Source organism: Mastigoproctus giganteus, chromosome 10, assembly GCF_048544385.1.
Source record: "Mastigoproctus giganteus isolate SK-2022 chromosome 10, ASM4854438v1, whole genome shotgun sequence".
NCBI classification, from domain to species: domain Eukaryota; kingdom Metazoa; phylum Arthropoda; class Arachnida; order Uropygi; family Thelyphonidae; genus Mastigoproctus; species Mastigoproctus giganteus.
The window spans coordinates 195,101,204-195,122,269 of NC_143584.1; the positions used below are offsets into that span (position 1 = coordinate 195,101,204).

The 21,066-nt window shown below is 38.0% G+C and overlaps 1 protein-coding gene across 2 annotated transcripts in view; it reads right to left on the minus strand.

Moving 5' to 3' along the window:
• Positions 1–13,876, minus strand: part of LOC150079698 (uncharacterized) — a 65,270-nt gene extending 51,394 nt beyond the window's left edge. For both annotated transcript variants that reach the window (XM_090383620.1, XM_090383619.1), the window contains exon 1: positions 13,593–13,876. The gene's annotated coding sequence lies outside the window, so the exon portion shown is untranslated. The remainder of the gene's footprint in view (positions 1–13,592) is intronic.
• Positions 13,877–21,066: the final 7,190 nt, after the last annotated feature.

Consider the following 21,066-nt stretch of genomic DNA (forward strand, 5'->3'; position numbering starts at 1 on the left):
GCTCAGATCGTGTCAGTAAAATTTTTCTTGTAAGAATGCAATCTTTTATTTCACACTCCAGTTTAAAATATCGTACTTTGTCTAAATCTTGGTTTCCCAATAAGTGTGCTAAGACGGTTTAAGATAAGAATGCTGCATTCGGCAATTGGTTTGCATCCACATTTCCAGGTTCATTTTCTGCGTATACCAAAGCTAGCCACAATTGTAAAGCAGTTATTAATTAGTCCAAACTAGATTTAAACAAGGCTAACAGTAGAAAATTTGCTTCTTGTCGAAATGGCAGTCGAGCATTGTAGTCTCTTGCCAAAGTTATTGGCTGCAACTTTTGCCCATCTATATTCCTACCTCTTTTAAAACCTGTTGGTTCTATTGCCACCTCAGCTAAAGTTAAAGACAACTTACTAGCATCCTACTTTTCTTCTAACTCTTGTATTGAAGATCTTGGTAAACCGCCTCCTACCATTCCCAGTATTCCATTCAATGTTTCCTGTGCTTTTCCGTTAGAAGGATAATCTTCTTGGCATCAAGACTGTTCAGAAGAATTCTGAACAGTCTTGATGTCAAGAAGGCGTCATGTCCTGATGTTCTTTGTCCACTTTTTCTCGAAAACTGTGCTCCTGAACGTAGTTGTTGTGTGTCGCCTTTTTACACTTTCTTATTCCACCGTTGTTTTTCCTTCTTCTTTGAAATTTGCTCATATCCAGCCAGTTCTTAAAAAATTATGACAAATACCTCACTTCCAATTATCGTCCCATTCCACTCACTTCTACTCTTTCTAAAGTAATGGAGAAATCCGGTAACTGCCAACTCCTCAACTAGGGTGAAACCTTCCATTTCATCAATGATCGTCAAAATGGATCGTCAGATCCATTGGTAGTATACACTGTGCTGCCACTTTATTAGGTACACCCCTGATTTGTCCCACAACTTTGCAAGTCACATGACCACAGTTGTGGATATAAATGCAGCAGAACAACCTTTCTAAACCGTGGCAAGAATGGGGAAAAGGAGTGATCTAACGGACTTCGAACGTGGCATGGTAGTAGGTGCAAGATGTGCTGGACAAAGCATCTCTGAAACGGCAGTTCTGAACTTTTCACACACCACGGGTGTGAAAAGTTCAGAACTAATATCCTGAACTCAAGGGTGTATCGAGAATGGTGCAATGAACAGAAAACATCCTCTCAACGGCACTCCTGTGGAAGAAAATCGCTTGTTGATGAGAGAGGTCAGAGGAGGATGGCTAGAATTGTGCAAGCAAACAGACGAGCCACAATGTCACACATCACGTCAGAATACAACTTTGGTGTGCAGAACAAAATATCGCAAGGGAACACTAGTCGCACTTTGTCGCGAATGGGCTACAACAGCCGACGGCCAGATTGCGTACCTTTGTTATCAATGAAGAACAAGAGAGCACGCCTCCTGTGGGCACAGCAACACCAGCACTGGACTATCGAGGATTGTAAAACAGGTGCTTGGTCTCACGAGTCGAAGTTCCTAGTGCATCATTGTGATGGAAGGCTCAGAATTTGGGGAAAACAACGTGAATCCATGGACCCGTCATGTCTGACTACTACTGTGCAAAGTGCTGGGGGCAGTGTTATGGTGTGGGGAATGTTTCCTTGGCACATGTTGGGTCCATTGATACCCATAGATTCACGTCTGAATGCCACATCGTACCTAAACATCTGACCGAGTGCATCCGTTCATGTTGACAGTTTATCCTCAGTCAGATGGTTACTTCCAGCAGGATAATGCGCCGGTGCAAAAAGCCCGAATCACTATGGAATGGTTTTAGAAACATGACAATGGCTTTTCTTTGGTGCGATGGGCCGCTCAGTCCCCGAATCCAATCCTAATGAACATCTTTGGGATAAGCTGGAAAGGCCTGTTCTCTGCAGGCCTAAACCTCCATCGAATCAGAAGGAACTGCGTGATACACTCAAGTCTGCATAGTACTCCATTCCTGCACAACGTTTTCAGCATCTTGTTCAATCCATGCCTAGATGAATTCAGACTGTTTTGAAGGCTCAACACGCTACTAGGTAGGTGTACCTAATAAAGTGGGAGCACAGTGTATTGGCTTATGTTACCCATATATGGACAAATTCAGTGGAAAAGTTTGGTGAAGTGAAGCAGTTGCTCTTGACATTTCAAAAGTTTTTGATCGTGTTTGGCATAAAGGTATTCTAAATAAGCTCTCATCTTATAAATTGCCGTTTCTTTTTTTACAGTCGTTTATCTACTTTTCTCTCTGATCGCTGAAGATTGATGGCTCTTTATTTGGTAACTTCTCCATTAATGCTGGTGTTCCTCAAGGTTCAGTTCTTTTCCCCACTCTTTTCCTTCTGTGTAATAATGACCGTCCATTGACTGGAAATTCGATCTACAGTTTTGGTGATGGTAGCACATTGCATTCAACCATCTATTTGAGAAGCCTTGCCCTGCACACGCAGTTTTGTCTTCTCGAATATCCACTGCCAATTCCTTAAATGCTGATCTCCAGATAATTCTCCAGGACAAATAACTTAGTTTCAATCCTCTAAAATTCAATGCTGTTTAATATCTCTCAAAAAGGATTCTTCTGCTCCTGATTTCTAGGCAAAGTCATACTGTATAATTTCCCCTCTCTCTTCTAAAGCAGTTCTAACACGTGCCACAACTCAGTCAAAATTCATTTATTGTTCTGCTTTGAACTCACAGACCAAGTTTTCTTCTTCCTCATTTATCGCTTCAACGTTTTCTGCAACAACCTCCCTTCATACTTGCTCTTGTGGGTAGCACAGGTGGTAGAATCGCCGTCCTCTCCACACCAGGTGAAAAAGACCTGAGTTCGAGTCCTGTCGATGACGCGAGGAATTTTTATGGGCCTTTTTACAAAACGTGTACGAGCTAATCGGTCTCTGGCTAGGGTATCATGGTTTTTCCTCCCGGAAAATCGTTTTTTTCGTCCAGCAAACAGAAAATCGACCACAGAACACACGCAATGTGGCCTCAGTTGCCAATGCTTCTAAAACCAAACATCAAAAATCTTCATACTTATTTCCTGAAAATACAATCTACAGAAGTTCATGTCCATGTCAGCAACTGTCTTCTTCTTCTTCTTCTCAACTTTCCACCCGCACACGCTACTAAGTACTACAGCTCCTAATACATTTCGTGTTTTTCGTATTTCTATATAAAGTAAAATATAGAAGGCACATATTTTTAAACCAATGTTTCGGGTTTGTTTACACCGTCTACCTTTCCTCCCAAAAGAAGAAAAACTTGAGACTACAGTTGAAAGAGGGCGGCATTCTTTTTACTCCAGCAAAGCTCTCCATCGCTGGTGCCCAACAGGTAAACTGCATACCGGTAGATATTTTTATCATCGAAGCTTCACAGCAAAGACGCTTTCATTCCTCTCCTCTGGAAAAATATCTCTGTTCTAAGCCGAGAAATCCATTTACGAGCGGTCCTTGAACTCCTACAAAGACAGCTCCTGACTAAAAACGAACGAAATGTATGACTCAAGAAAATGTTCTTCTTCTTCTAACACCCATCTTTGTCACTGGAGTTCGGTATGTGAATGGACACCATTATTCGACATTCAAATAGACGGTCACCAGTTCTCAGACTGATGGAGAATTGTCGTGTACGCTCTCCTATAAACACATACACAGGCTAATTCAAAAATGCCAAACATCCACCTATTTTTAGCTTCTTCTTTCTATTCTAATCTACATATCATCCGGCTAAAGAAGTCTTTAAAATGCAAATGACATCTCAAAAATAAGGAACACAAGTTTGCGCTAACTACCAAAGAATCTTCCTCCTACTGCGCTGTCACACTACAACGATTGATTAGCCAATATGCAAATAGGAGAATTCCCCCATACTGATGACTATGCTAATATCTTGAATACATCCCATAAATTTCGTTTTTTTCGATTTTAGAATCAGCCTTTGTATTCCACGATAATATCCCGATTTAGATATACCCAAATACGAATGCATATAGATTAGATGATCACGTACAGAGGGCGTTGTTCTCAACTGTTCAAAAATGACAGACGAAAAAAATAAAATAAAATAAAACTCTCAAATAGCAATGAGTGGGACAAGACGAAGGTTTCCAGAAAGAGGGTCGGCCATCTTGGTTTTTAAAAAGCCTTGAAAATAGTTTTAAGTTTGCGTGGTTGTTGTTTTTTTGTTACTGGGGTCCCTGTTAATGGTTGTTCTGTCGCATTAAGATTTCGGAGAGACAGAGAGTGAAAGTATGGACTGTAATTTGTGTCACGATTATAAGGAACAGATAAAGGCAGCAGATGCAAGGGACGTTACCCACTTCTTTTAAGTGCAGTGCGCAAGATAAATACCGCAACCCATTAGAGATGAAAATGTCATCCTAACAAGCAAATGAAGCGACAGGATATTAGCGGCTAACAGATGAAAAACGTCATTGCCATGTTAGGGCAATGATGCGTTTTTAATTCCACTAATTTTTTTCTTCCCCCCAGAAAATGTCACGATTATTGACTCGCCTCGAAAACCATGGAGGAGCTCCATTAACGTGATTTACAAATGGCTGCTACGTTTAGGCGTCTACGAAGATAGGGTCAGATTACTTCGCCGAGCGATTTATATTGGTTTCGACGATGGTACACCTGAGTGGGATGACAATCTAGAAAATTAACGGGGGCCCAATGCAGTCAAAAACAATATAACGAGAAATAGCTAAGTATCGATCGGATTTGATAAACTGGCGCTTCTGACACTAACAGGCATCGATTTCCATTAGGGCCTTGGCGTACCTTTTTTGCGTTTAAACCTAAAAATGAATGAGCTGATCATAATTCGCATTGCCAACACCATAGCTTGTAGTGACGAGCTTATCGAGAGCCTTCAGTAATCGAATGAAATCACCGAATGGCATAATTCGATTACATCATTCGAATGAAATAATTGAGCGATTTTCCATAATCCAATGATGTTCCATAATCCGATGAGTTTCCATTAACCAATGAATATTTGTTTTCCATATTCGAATGAAATCGTTCGATTATAGCTTTCGAATGAAGTAACGAATAATTTACCATAATCGAATGATATAATTCAATGATGAGCTATAATCGAATACTTTTCCGAAATCGAATGATTTTCCATAATCGAAATAATCAAATGATTTGTTGTAATCGAAATAATAATCGACAATGGCTTCTGCATTATTCCATCACCAGCTTCTATACGATGTTTGATTCAAGCTGGCCAACTGGCCTCGAAACACGCTGAAGAATCAGTTCAGGGATTAGTTAAGCAAAGTTTCATCGATGATTAATTGTACCAAAGGAAAAAACTCACAAAAGAGTATCCACAACGATTTTCAAGTTAAGTTCGTCCCAGCAAAGTCCTTTGAGAATGACTAAACAGAGCGTAAAAATCTTATCCAATTGAAAAGAGTTGGTCTAACATAAGGAAGCAATCGTCTTGACATCTTACAACATGAATCCCTCGTATATCTTTTCAAGTAGGCTATTTTCCTTTTCCGACGGGATTCACTTTATTTCATAAATAAAGCGCTTAGAATTTGTTCCACTGCTTGAGCTTTAAATAGAAAAATAGCCCATCCAGTGTGCGTTTCTGTTTGAACACTAACCACAGGTTTGGGTTCTTGTTTAGATATACGCTCTGTCTGCGAGTTGTAATTTTCACGAAATATATGACCGAGGATATATCCGAAGAACAGAATTAGAAGGGATGAACGTAGAAGACAAAGAAGAGAGGTTAATTCGGTGAGTTTAGGAACTGTTCGAACCGGTTTCGACGAGAGAGGTGGAATTAGAGACACTCATTCGGAAGAACAGTGTCCACGGAAATATGTGTAAGAAAGACATGCAGAATAAACTTAACATTTGTGTGATAGGGACTGACGTGAGTTTGTAAATCAATCGATCATTAACTAGCGCTAATGCTCTCTTGTGGATAGCGTTCGAGACGTTTAGAGATGCTTTAGGGATACTATACTAAGGTAGGAAAGAGTTACAATTAAATTAGTTTCAATTTGGATGGGAGTGAGGAATACCTGCTGCAAGATACCATGGCAATACGATTTATAATTCCCAAACTGCAGGAGGTCGTCATCCAGTGACTGAACAAGGGAATTAGGAAAAACCGATCGCACAACTGATGTTTATGATGTGAAGTAAGAGTGGGCTCAAACTTCAGTCCCGATTGGGATGTCTGTCTGTGATATGCAACTATTTCAGAGTTCGTCCAAAGCCCTGGGGTTGCGATGGGAGGTCATCCAATAACAGAGTTCAATGACGAGAGATTTCCGACGAACCCAGAAGAGGTGGTCCTTGAAGTTGGCCCATACGAAAAGAGGGTTTGGAGTTTGGCAAGGAAAGCAAAGACTTCTATAACATCTTGTTCATAGATGCAGCCTGATTAGCGCAGTAGCACACGCGTTTGAGCTGACCGGTTTGTGCTCACGCGATTTCTACGCACGGTAATGATTGTATTTTGCTTTTACAGTTACGTATTTGTATAATAAAACCCAGATAAATCAATAAACGCTTTTAAGGTGGAAAAATTTTCCAACATTTTGAGTCCATCTTGAGATCTGCTAAAATGAAATGGGCGTTCTTTTGCTCTATCTTAGAGTTAGAATTTAAGTCGATGAACTGTATACCTGTGTGGTCTCAGATGAGCATGCGTGTTCACCTGAGAGAGAAAAAAATCAAGAGAACGTGTCGTGTGGTAACCTTTTTTTTCCTGGATAAAGCTAGGAAGAGGTATTTTTGAACCCGTGGTGGCTAAAGGAAAAGAACTTCGATCCAGGAATTCATATTGTCCATTATCCATAAATTATTTTCCCATTTCACATCGACCAATCTGCAAATGAACACCCAAAGAGCGAACTCTGATTTCACTGTTGGTTAATTCGTTTTTATTCTTTCCGTGCAAGTGACAACCCGTAATTTGTCATCTCCCCAAGGTCAAATTTCTGAAGGATCACATACGGATACAGATTACAGTACTGCCATCTGCTGTGGTAAACGCATTCCGAAGAATTAATGATGTGGCTGCGATAAACAGATGAAAAAAGAAAAAGAAGAAGAAGAAATAAAATGAAAATCACTCTTTAATTCGTTATCTAATATCTGTTTACACTCATTGGTGCGAGTTATCGGGTTTCACATACCACATGACAGTCATTAAATCCGAGGAGAAAATTACTTCTGATCTCTTTTCTTTTGGGCGAAAAAAGGGAGTTAAAAAGAAAAGAATAAAATTGTTTATCAACAATTGCAGACAACGATGTACCAAACTCTTCAAATAAATCGATATTTATTTCGTTGGAAGATGCAAAATGCTATGTTTCTCTTTTTAATTGCACCAAGGAAACTAAGGCCATGAAACGTCACCATATATGCCGTGATTAATTTACCCTTTGGTGGGAGTAAAACTCCAGTTTACAGAAAAAATCCGTGGTCCAAGATGATCTGTAATAAAGTCAAGTTTTTCATCCCGAATGTACTACGGATATTTAAAAAAAAATCAAAAAAGCCTCACGAGCCCTTGGAGCTATTCTAAAATCACAGGAAGATGCAATTTTCCCTCGATCCTACAACGGATACGCTGCACATTATAGGAAAGATAAAATACAGGCATTATTTTATAGATTTTCGAAATTTTCCATAAAATTCGTAATAATTATACCTCTGTCAGTCAACGTTTGGAGTCTAGTATATAGTTATTCCCCCCCCCACCCCCTAAAAAAAAAACTCTAAAAACTATCCGAAGGAGTTTTAGATTTCACTTTAACGAAATACGAGAAGGTGAATGAAAACAGCCAGAAAATTGTGCTTGCAGTTAAAATCAATTCTCGCATAAATCCTGCGCGATATTCAGTGCTGGAAAAGAAGTGAGCTACCCACAGACTTTTCTATTTAGTTGCACGTTCAAGAGGTAGGGAGGAACCCTTGGTTCTAAAATTATCTGCGTTTTAATGAAAAGGAGCTACAAAACAGGGGTCTGGAAGTGATGGGGGATTCTAGTAAAAGAAGAGGAAAGGGAAAAGATTGCACCAACGCAGTGGAGGCCTAATTACCTACACTCAGAGATGAAGCAAACACGGAAGAAGAAAGTTAAGTGGCTGGAATCGAATTCCACACGAGTCACTGTGCTCCGAAGAGGGTAAATAACCTTCAGACAGAACCGCGTAAGCAGGGAGGTAAAGTAAAAAGCGAATTTAATATTCACTTCTTTCTTGTTCATCTTTCCAAGGTTTTTACTACAAATTTACGAAAATATTTATATTCGCTTCTGCTAGTCGCTACCAAACGATAAAGTTAATATTTTTGTCTCGTGGTTTTATTGCTTGTTTCATTCGTCATGGCACGTGCTTGATGTTCATTTCATTTACAATGGCACGTGTTTTTTGTTGATTTCCATTGTTATGCACGAGTCTGACTAACATTATGTCTATTTTTCACTTTTTACAAAAATACAGTATCTATATTCGAGGTATAATGTCGTCTTCTGTCAGTCGCTACCAAACGACAAACTTAACATTTCAGTGCCTTGAGATTTTTTTGCTAACTTCATTCGTTGTGGCACGTGAATTATGTTCATTTCATTTGCAATGGCACGTGTTTGATGTTCATTTCGTTTATAGTGGCACGTGTTTTACGTTCATTTCGTTTATAATGCCACGTGTTTTACGTTCATTTCCATTGTTCTGCGCGTGTCTGATTCCCTGAATTATACAGACGCAGTGATTTTATATTGTTATCAGTATTATTGGTTGGTAACGGTAAATTTTTGTTTTTAACCATAGATTTAAAAGCGGGAAAATCAAAAAGCTATTGATATAAGAACATTGCTAAATATTAAAAATATTAAAATGAAAAAAAAACACGCCACAGTTGCCCCTCCTCTACTTAAGATACGGCACACTTATCCCAGGTATCCAACAGACATCGGAGCTCCCCGCATAATACGTTGCTAGACCAGACGCACATTACCCGGGGGTACATTTTTCGCAAAGTTACAGGACAGCTTCCCTCGGATTCGGAATGAGTGAGTCATCCCCAGTAACTGGGTCCACATGGATGGGAACTGTGTTGGTAAACTCCCCGAAGCAGAACGAAAAGGGAAAGTTCTCTTCCCTCCATTTCCAGGGTTATTTTTTTAGTATTTACCAAGCGGCTTCCGTAGAGAAAGGCATCTCAGGACAGATAAATCTCGATTGAAGGCCAACTTGACTTCTGACTCGAACAATTAAACTCTGCAGCCCTCTTGCGGTGTTTATTAGAACTAAATTGATCATTAGAGGTTGCAGAATGAATTATGGGGGCCCGTGCGATTACTTATATCACTTCGTACAGCATTTCTATTATAAAATGCAATACAAATATAAACAGCACAGTGGTGACGTCTGGTGGTCGAAATAAAAAGAGTGTTGAGGGGAAATTACGGAGTAGCGCCGTTAAAATGTTAATATCGTGACGCCGTGGAATTTTTTGAGATCAAATAAACAATGAGTTTTTATTTCACCCCCCTTTCTTTCTTCGTCAGTTCGTTTTTTTTTAAATCCCCCAACTGAGACTGCAAACAGAATTCAATTTGTATCAAAGCTACAGAAATTACAAACGTACTGAGACCATTAAAACACCGACCTGTACCGTGTACACAAGCAGGCGCGCGCGCGCGTTCGCTAGCTCCCGAGACCTGAAATGGGCATGTGAATCACGTTCGCATTCAGTTACTTGGTCACGTAGAAGAGCATGCTCGTGAGGCTAGAACGTACAGATGTGTGCACTGGCTTAGGAACACACACGCACACACATAGGTTTAGGCTTAAGTAGGCTTGACTGTTTTCATATATTTTTTTCTTTTAATATATACATCGAGATAACAGTATGAACGGACTACGAGAAATTCCTCTTAAGTCTGAACTTCTTTTCTTTGTAAAGAAGTGACAGCAATGATACAGAAAGGACAAATAGAGATAGAAAGAATCAGGATTTCGAAATAATGAAAGACGTGTTTTTCAGAGCAGCCGTTTGTATTTTACAAAAAAAAATCGATATTTATAAAAAGAGGATTTGCTACATTTCAGGTGGATGTTGTTCTTACTTAAATATATTTTGTCACGTGGTTCACTCAATGATTAACACAGAAGGCCCAGCAACAAGTTTAAAAATCTTTATAACCAATAAAAAAAAGCCATTACGTTCAGATAAATAGAAATTCTCGTTACCGGCGATTGCCCGATGTGTCAGGGCACTAGTTTGGGGGCCCATTTAGGGGAACTCTACGTACTGGTGCCAGGGAAGTGCCACGCCGGGGGCATCCTTCAGTCTAGCGCCTGTCCCAGTACCGTACATAACAAATGGCTAAATTTTAAGGCTGTTAATTAATTATATGAAATATTCTGTCTGCTGCATCGATGTTCTGATCTAAAAAAAGAGGATTGTATTTACTTATGGAACAGTCCTTTTTAAAATACAATCTTGTAATCCGTTTAAACACTCACTAGCTCCTGCTTTGACTTACTGATCAGGATAGCAAGCCTGAACCATACTGATAGAGAGAGAGAGAGAGAGAGAGAGCATATTAGTCCAATTAGTCTATTTGCCCTCTGTCAGCGTCGATCGTCTCGTGTGGGCGATGTACAGTTAATAGAAATTAATGACAGGGCAAATAAGGTTCAAGTACATGTGCAGGAAGATGATTTCAAGGACACGCTTAATTACCTATGCAGCAATTTACTGTGGGAATGTATGCATTATCCTTGGTCAAATAAAATGCGTCACACAATTATTGTTAATCAGCTGGGTGGAAACAGACGAAATGGACACGACACCCGAGTTGGGGGCAAATTCTCACGTGCACAATAACAATTAAAGCGCCATCCTGTCTATTCGACTTTCTCCTCTCCTAAATAAAAAGAAAATTCACGCTTCTATCCCCAGGTCGATTTAAAAAAAAACGGGTCGTTTTATCCGAATTCGTTATAAACGAGGTATCCGGATTCATTATAAACTATTGTTTTATTGTTATCTTTCATTACAAGCGACGTTTTATCCGAATTTGTTATAAACGATGTTTCATCCCAAGTTCGTTATAAACGAGGTTTCATCACAAGTTCGTTATAAACGAGGTTTTATCCCAAGTTCGTTATAAACGAGATTCTGCTGTTACCTGAATTCGCTTTAAGTGAGGCTCTGCTTTTATCCGGATTCGTTATAAAGGAGTTTTGCCTTTCGTCCACCACCAAATTTTAACAAATTTAAGGGATCTCGTTTTAAATTTTTAAATTCGCGCATGCGTATAAAATGTTACCTTAAAGCGAAATAGTTGGAATTCGTTGGAGCGAAAATTAACACTCTCACGTGCTAGGCGTTTCATGCACCACTTAGCAAGATAAATGAAGGGTGAAGAAAAGGTGAAGCTACGTTGGTATCACAGTCTAAGACAAACCACTCACTACCTTACACTTTTCTAAAGGAATGCGGGCGGTCATATTTCTCTCTACCCCTACCTTTCCTTTTCCGGTTTTTCTTCATCCCCCTCCCTCCCCCACCAACCATTACTGTCCACAGAAAAGAGAAACACCTCTTTGGTCTGGAGATGTACACCTGAGCCCATCGACCCCAACAATGAACGGTACGTTCTATACTTCCGGTGCGAACTTAAAACAACAAAAGATGCGGGCTAATTACATCTTCACACAATCCTGACAGCCAATCATAGACGAGCATTGTTAGAAGTACACAGAACGCGGATACGCCACCTACTTTTATCTAATCACAATTCACATCTAAAGATATAAAAATAATTTAGTTGTCAAACTATTTCCGACTGAGCATGCGTGAAGATTTTTATTTATTTTTTATTTTTTTAATAATACAAATTTACAAACAAGCATTTTTGTAATTACAAACTTTTCAGAACCACCATCAGACGGCGCACTTCTGATAACAATTGTCGTCTGAATTTTTTAAACACAATTTTGTATTAATTATAATAATTATTATGATTGTACGTTTAAAAATACAGTACATTTGTACAGCGCAAATCATTGTTTATTTCTTTTTTTTCTTTGTTTTTTTTTAAAGGACTCATTAACCATATACGTCTGCTGTACCGTAATGCGCCCTGGTATCGAGGCTATATGGAGACAAATTTGCAACAATTAAAAGTAACTACTGGCAGACAAACACAACACCCAAAACACGTGAGCAGCTGTGACTATGTTCATTTCACTAGCCGGTCACGTCTGGAGGTACACGTGTGACATACTTTCAACAACGCCCTCTGAACGTCTGCAGCGATATTAAAAAGCAATTTAAAGTTCAGTTTTTCGTGTAATCGGAAAGTAACAGCTGCGAGCGAGAGTATAACAATGCGACAGCCTCAAGGAACAAATACTGGATTGAAAAAGAAGTTGAATTGCGAGGCATTTTCCATTTTTGGACTATAGGTCACCATCAAGCACGTATTGCAGACGAAAGGTCAATAATTAGGGGTAAAAAAGTCTGGTCCCGAAGTGATTTAGATAAATTAAACAAAAAAAAAAAATAAAATAAATTAATTCATTAAAAAAATATGCATTTCAACATAAAGTGCATGTAGTAACTGCGCATGCTCACTATTTACTATACATGGTACATTTCATTAATCTGTAACAATTATAACGATTGTCTCCTGCGTTTGAAATTCACGCTTTCTTCAAATATTTCAGCATAAAAACCGAACTTCTGGTGGCGCCACCTGGAAGAGGAAATGAGAACTAGTCGGGTGAAGGCAATTTCCATTGGTTTTACATACATATAGAAGGGACACGCTTATAAATTGAGTTGTTCACGCAAATCATAACAGAAGGCGCTGTACAACACAATTCATTCCTTTTATAGACATTGAAATCCGGCGATTTAAAAATAAATCCCATTTTTATTGAAGAAGAGAAAAAAAAAAAAAAGAAATTTTTATAGAATATGAAAAATTTCCCTGCAATGCAGTTTTTAGCTCAGTACTCCCTTCTGTGAATCAATACTTACCGTAGGTGAATTCTCAATAATCCAAACAGATTAGTGCTCTTTAATGGGGGGGGGGCATATTTATGGCCCTGTCAGACAGCTCTCTTTATTATTATTATTATTAGGGAACAAAAATACGCGTCACTTCCCTTCCCCCTGGACTAATTCCTTTATTTATTTCCTACATTAATGTTTTTTATTAAGCTACATCGCGATCACCCGGCAGATCGCTACCATCCTTGAGTATTACAGTCTTATTTTAACAAACTTCTATCCTATTAGGGCCATCAGAACTTGATCATTTTGCAGACGATTCAATATTTTCATTGAACGATGAAAATTTTGCAGACGATTCAAATTCGCAAACGATAGATTTAACAGCGTTTGACAATAAACAGAATTTCTTATTTAATAAATATTAGCGTTCAAAAACTGTATCGAAATTGTACGATAAAATACGACGACTGAACCAAACGACTATTTATCGGCCTGTCGTCTGCCCATGACATAAAACTAAAGGGGACCGGAGTTTAACAAAAAAACTACAGAAAGAACACTTACCCCAGTTTCAACCACTGCTTTAGGCCTAAAAGGTACAGCATACTACATGACAGCAACACCAATACAGCAGCTGGATCGTCTGGATCGCTAGTACGGCCAAACAGACAATACTCCTTTGTTCGGTCGACCTCTGCGTTTCCAGCCAGCAGATTTCCTGCCGAACACACTTTTCTCAGTCCGATAAATCCCAGCGTTCATATTAGTATTTTCGGGAAACTTGGACGATCTGCCAGTTTAGCAGCAGACACAGAAGTAGGCTCAGGGTTACAGGTCGTATGCCAACGGCACTCGTGTGGCTTGTGTGCGACAACACAAAAGCGTCAGTGCTTGTGGGCGGGGCTTATGCAGCGAATCTTTCCATTGGTCGGTTCGTTGCACGTGACTGGCAATTTGGAGAACCCGCTTTTGCAAATGTATTGAATTTTATTTTTATTTTTTTCAAAAAAAGTACACAACGGAACTGAGTGTGTGTGTGGGGGGGATGTTAAAGTAGTTAGACAATGTGGTTTAATATTATTTAATAGGACATGCGCAGAAATAAGATTTGAGACAGGAAGTGGGCTATTTATTGGGTTGAAAGTTTTTTAGTAGAAGCCGTTGTATTGAATGTTTTCTTTTCTGATGTTTGGTTAGTGTGATTCATCAGGGGACCATTGGACTGAATGAACAAGATTCTTCCATTTTTTTAAAAAATTAAAGTACCCCCAGTCCTACTCAAGGAACTGACAAACCTATTTTGTAAATTTATGGACTAATCTGGTAATTAAAAGTATTCATTTCAAAAGGAATTGAAAATATATGGATTTTTGTGTCTTCTTGCTTAATCCTTCTACCATTGTTATGATTTATTGGTGAATTCAATCAACATTCTTCTGTGCGGTTTCCTGCTTAAGGTCCACTTGAGACTTTGTTCAGAGTTGGTAACAGGGCAGGCATTTTTGCTGCTTCTTGGCACTTCAGGTAAATTATGGTGGCCTTGGTAGCACTGAAAAGGAAGTCTCTGATCTGCGTGAAGGGGTGCCAGAAGTCCTCGTGCGTGTGTTGAGTACCATTTCAGTTTCTTGTACAGTAGTGAAGGAGTGTTTTATGAGTTGGTTTCGTGATAGAATTACTGAAATCTCATAAGTGACACAAAGTACGATTTTTACAATTTTCTGTGATGATTGGTACATCATTTGCTGTCATGTGACGTACATTAAAGTTATACATGATGGCTTCAGATGTGATGGAGCCGTGTTTATGGACATAGTGTTGGACTGACTTGCATCAACTACGTGGAAAGGGTCTTCAAGAAAGGGGTTGCTGGTTCAATTTCACTAGACAAAAAGGATTAACTTCTTATTTTATTCACAGGGCATTCCAAGTGTGAATGTCACAACTGTGGGTTGAAAGAGTGAGACAGTTTGGAAAGGAAAAAAAGAGAGAAAGAAAAAAAAAAAAAGGACATATAGATAGGCTAAGAAGGAGAAAGAGAGAATTGTATGTGTTCTGAGGTAAAGTTTTTACTTGCTGTACAAAAAAACCCAAGTTTCTAAGAGTAAAAGACATGCTACACATGCCTGAGACCGACTAACTTGGCCACGGTGTGAATAAGGTGTGAAATTCCTCACTTCATCGACAGTACTTGAACCCAGCTCTTGTCTACCCAGTAAACACACACACGTAAACTTACACAACATCAGTAATATCACCTATCCATCCTCACTAGTTCTTCCTTGAATTCATTCAGACTATCGTCTTCTACAACACAAGATGGAAGTTTATTCCAACAATCAACCATCAGCTCGCTGAAAGCAAATTTCTGCTCAGTTATCCTGCAAGAATTCTTCGTCAATTTGAATTTATCTCCCCCCCCCCATGTGCGTAGTCTGAGCAAGAGGAAGAATTCCATCAACATTGAACTTGCTCAATCCATTCAAGGCCTTAAACACTTCAATCTCAGCTCTTCTCGCACAGGTGTCTAGTCTCCAGATACTGCAATTTGCAGAATTGAAGCCTGCCTTTGTATGAGCACGCTTTCATGCCCTTCACCAGTCTCGTTGCCTTTCTCTGTACTCGTTCCAGCAGCATTACATCCTTCCTAAAATGAGGCCTCCAGACTTGTATGCAGTACTACAGGGGTGTGGCCTGCCCATGGCCTTATACAAAGGGATAAAGGGGGGGGATATACAGTCATACCTTTCGCATCACCAAAAAGTGGAAATCGAACTGCGCTCTGAAATTTACCAAATAATCGCTTTGATTACAATGGCAAACAATTAGTAGTAGTAGTAGTAGTAGTGGCATGTGATGCAAGAAATCAAGTGTATCAGCTTAGGCAGCATCAGCCAAAAAAAAAAAAAAAAATCACACCATTCCCTCTAAATGCCTGTCCAGTTCCTCCTTAAATTTATTCAACCTATCAACTTCCACAATGACAGATGGAAGTTTGTTCCAGCAATTAACCACATGCTGGCTAAAGGCAAATTTCCGCACATCTATTCTACATCTGTCTTTTCTTAATTTGAATTTATGCCCCCTTAGCTTCGTAATCTGAACAAGTGGAAGGATCCCATTACAATTCAGCGAGCTCAACCCATTCAAGGCCTTAAACACCTCAATCAGATCACCGCGCAGCTGCCTAGTCTCCAGCCACTGCAATTTGCAGAACTTAAGCCTCTCTTGGTAAGAGGATCCCTTCATTCCCCTCACCAATCTTGTTGCCCTTCTCTGTACACGCTCAAGCAAATCTACATCCTTCCTAAAATGAGGCCTCCAGACCCGTACGCAGTACTCAAGGCGTGGCCTGACCATTGCCTTATACAGAGGGATAATCACCTCCTTTTCCCTGTTAGCAATATTCCTATATATCATTGACAAAACCCCATGACCTGCCCTGGCAGCCTGTCTGCATTGCTCAGAAAACTTCATATCTGAATGCACAATTACCCCCAGGTCTTTTTCATTTTCTACCACCTTAAGTGTAGTACACACAGTTGGTTCGTTTCTCTGGGGTTACTTCTACCCATATGCAGTACTTTGCATTTGTCAAGGTTAAACTTCAGTTGCCACTTCTTAGCCCATCTGCCCAAATTATCTAGATCCTGTTGCAGTAGCACACTGCCATTACTGTCATTAACAACCCTGCCAACTTTGTATCATCTGCAAACTTCGACATTAAGCCTGATATATCTTCATCAATATCATTGATAAATATACAAAACAACAGTGGACCTAACACCTAACCCTGATGGACACCACTAATAACATTAGTCCACGAAGAGCATCACCCATTAATTACCACCCTTTGTCTTGTCACACTTAACCATCCTTTATCCATTGTAGCAACTTACCCTTAATACCATTCTGCTCCAATTTGTACAATAGTCTTCCATGCGCAACAGTGTCAAGAGTTTTCCTGAAATCCAAATATCCTATAAAATTTGTCATTTGAAAAGCATCCAATTCATTCCAATGATCTGCCTGTAACTGTGGTCGAGTCATATTCTGGGATTACCACTGTCCAAATGCAGTATCTTACCTTAATGTGAAACCTAAATTGCTCCTTCTACGTCCGGCTTCCTAATATATCCAAGTTTTGGTGGAGCAGCATACCCTGATTATTTATTTCTTTATATATTCTGTTCAAAATAATGTCCTCGCATTCTTTATCCTTAGGAGCAACTTGCCGTTAATGGCACACTGCTCCAATTTGTCCAGCAGTCTTTTACGTGCAACACCATCAAAAGCTTTCCCGAAACCCAAGTAATGTGACATCAAAATTATTTTTTTGGTTCCATTTCCTTTGTTACTGCATCTTAGCATCCAATCACACTGGTCAGACAAGATCAGCCCCTGAACAAATGCATGCTCTGATTGCGGTATAAGTGCGTGCCTGTCCAGATTATCCTGCATTACTTCTTTAACAAGAAACTCCATTACTGTCCCCATAATAGAAGTCAGGCAAACAGGTTTGTATTCACTCACGTCACCCTTTGTGAATTGGGGATACATTCGCACATTTCCAGTCCATAGGAACCTTCTCTGAATCCAAGGATACTTTCATAATTATGGCTAAGGGTTTGCTTACCTCCTTTACTGCCTCCTTTAATATGACTGGATAGATCCCATCCACCCAAGACAACTTTTTTATGTTTAACTTTAACAATTTCTCTTCAACATTCGTCTTAGTTATCACAAAATCATATAGCTTCCAGTTAGAAGTAGGTAAACTTCTTGAAAGCCAATCTCTAAAAACTTAAGGATTAAATCTCAGCAGGATCATCAACAGTTAAACCATGGACATCAGGTGGACGAATGTGATTCGACCCCTTTCTTCTACTGTAAATATAAGCATAGTAGTTTTTGCCCTTTTTCTTTGCATTCTTTGTCAGAGACTTCTCATAATCTGCCTTCGCTTGACCAACCTCCTTTGTGACTTGATTGCAGACTAATTTACATCTACCATAGGCTTCTGTATCGCCTGATTTTTATTCTCTGCCACGAATCTCCTTAGTTCACATGACATCCATTTAGGCCCAAACCTTGACAGTATTTCTTAGTTGGTTTGAAAAGCCTAGTATCCTCTTTAATTAATTCCTTGGATGCTTCCCATTTAGAATTTGCTGTTGGTAACATCATCATTTGGTCCCCCTGTATAGAATTTCAAAAACCCTTCCCTTTGCTCCTGATGGTAGTTACATCTTTAAGTAAATCCCAGATCAGTACACTGTGGTCAGTGCTACCTAGTGGTTCCTTTATGTGCAAATTCTAAATGCAAACTTCTAAATTCTAAATGCAAAATTCTAAATGCAATCACTGCTGATAATCAGGTCAAGAGTTTTACTCCCTCTGTTTGCCTCTGGAACATGCTGCTGCAGAAAATAGGCAAATCGACCACAGAATACGCGCAATTTACAGGCATGATATACTGATGCCTCATAGCCTAAATTGAAACCAAAGAGAAACCAAAATATAATCGGAAAGATGGATAGAAACAGAAACACTCCAATGCAATATCTCCAATTGGCCCAAATTTCATAAAACTCCATTGGCTCAGTTTCCTCCTGGATTCGTCGTTGATTCTGAAACATTCCTAAATACTCGATAATCTTCTAGGGAATGGTGTCTTCGGTGGCATTAAACAGCTGTTTGAAGTTTGAAGACTCCACAGATGCTGTGGCTTCGTACTCAGACAAAACTTGGACTTGGAACAACAAAAAAAGTCCAGAAAAGTATGGCGAAGGATCGTGGACTGTGAATGACATAATCGACTGTAGGAAAATTGACGAGCAGCCGATGGTGGGAAAGAAGAGTTGCTGTGGAGACAAATGATGCGTTGCCATGACAACAACCAACAATGCTATCTGGACAACATTGTCCAACACAAAATGTCTGATACGATCACTGTCTATAAAGATGGTCACCGAAATCACTTATCGTAATGACAGACATGATTCATCGCTTTGTTCGTATTTGGGCCGGCCCTTGAAGCATCTCTCATGGGCTTCCGACGAGAGATAAAGAGAAGAGTCGAGTCTATTGGAGTAATGGTGATAACACTTTTCTAGGGTGGACCAGTGACGCATCGTAGCAGCAGCAATACTGTCTTCTAACCACAGTAAAGGGGAAGCGATGGGGGTCGAATTAATAAGGGGTCAAGGAACAAATGAGAGAAATATTTTTGTGTAAATTTGTGAACTTTGACTTCTCTGTCAGAGATCCAAGTAGAAATTAAAAATCAGCATCACGTTTTAATTTTAAAATAGTTTTCTGAAACGTTTCTAATATTTCTTAAAACTATTAAAATTAAAAGATTTATTTTTAAAATTATTTATTAAAAAATAAATTCAGCCGATATTACTTTTTTAAAAATATAATTTTAAAAGTTATTTAAAAATAAGTTTAATTAAATTTGAAAATCGAAATAGGCCAGAAAATTAATAAGATTTATTTTCTTAAAAGTAATTGTATTTTTAAAATTGATTTTAATCTTAATTTGATTTTAATTTCAATTACAAATTTAATTTAAATTTTATGAAAATTAATATTCATTTAAAAAATTAAATTTCAATTAAAATCAGATTTAAAATGAATTAAAAAATTAAATTTTAATTAAAATTAAATTTTAATTAAAATTAAATTTAATTAAAAAACAAAATTTTAAATTTAATAAATATAAATTTTAATGTTAATAATTATTAATAAATTAATATTGACATTAATCAATATTAATAAAAATAATAATGAAAATTAATAAATTAACATAATAAATAAATATGAATAAATAGTAATATTAATAGAAACAGAAAATGACATATAGAATACAGAGAAATATAAATTTGTACACTGTAGGCAGAGAAAAAGAAGAGAAAGATTTTAATTTTAATAAATCTTAATTTTAATGTTAAAAAAATATTAATTTTAATGTTAAAATTTTAATAATAGAACAATTTTACTATTAATAAAAATATTATATATAAAAATACCAAAAGGAAGTTTTAAAAAATCAGTCACATCTCATTGTATTTCTCTAAAGAAATTGCTGAAAACCTAATTTAAATTTTAATAATTAATTTTAAAAATAAAATTGTAATTTTAAAGATAAAATTTTAATTTAAAAAAACGATTTTAATTTTAATAAATATCAATTTTAATCTTAATAAATATTAATAAATAAAATATTAACAAATTAAGCTTAATATTAACGAATATTAATATATTAATAAATAAATATTAATAACTTAATAACTTAAAATTAAAAAAATAAATATGGATAGATAGTAATATAATAAATAAATAATAAATTTTAACTTCAAAAAGTTGATTTTAATTTTTAATAAATATCAATTTTAATGATAAAAATATTAATTTTAATTTTAATAAAAAAACTTTTATTAAAAATAAATTTTTTAAATATAAAAAATCCAAAAGGAACTTTAAAGATCAGCCACTTATCCTTGTATTTTCCTAAAGAAATTTCTCCGAAACCTATTTAACATTGATCAAAACGAATTAAGAGTTTCGATCGATAGTACTTAAACCCACATTACCACTACACTACTCAGCAACCCCCCTTAACCACCCAGACACTCATTGCAAGTAAAAACATCCCCACTTGGTATCCATGGAACAACAAACGTACAGAGCAGGAACTGTATTAGCGATAGTTCTCTCTCTTTAACCACCACTTAAGCCAGGAAAGAGCGAAAGAAGAAGCTGTTCGGTGTCCCAGTTTTTCTTTTCCATCGTCCTCCCCCTTTGCATTCCCCCGAGTGAGTTTAATGGTAAATGCCTTCCACCTCGGTAACCACTCCTTTGTGTGGCGTCTGTAGCATCTTGGGTCAACGACTTAAGTAAGGCTGCAGTTGACACATTGTGAATACTTGGAAAATTGCCAGGAGGTCGACACTGATCTAATTATGTAGTGGGCGAACCCCCTAATTTAATTCGGATTCAAGTGGCTGACCAACGACGCAGATTCGATGCTGGTTAT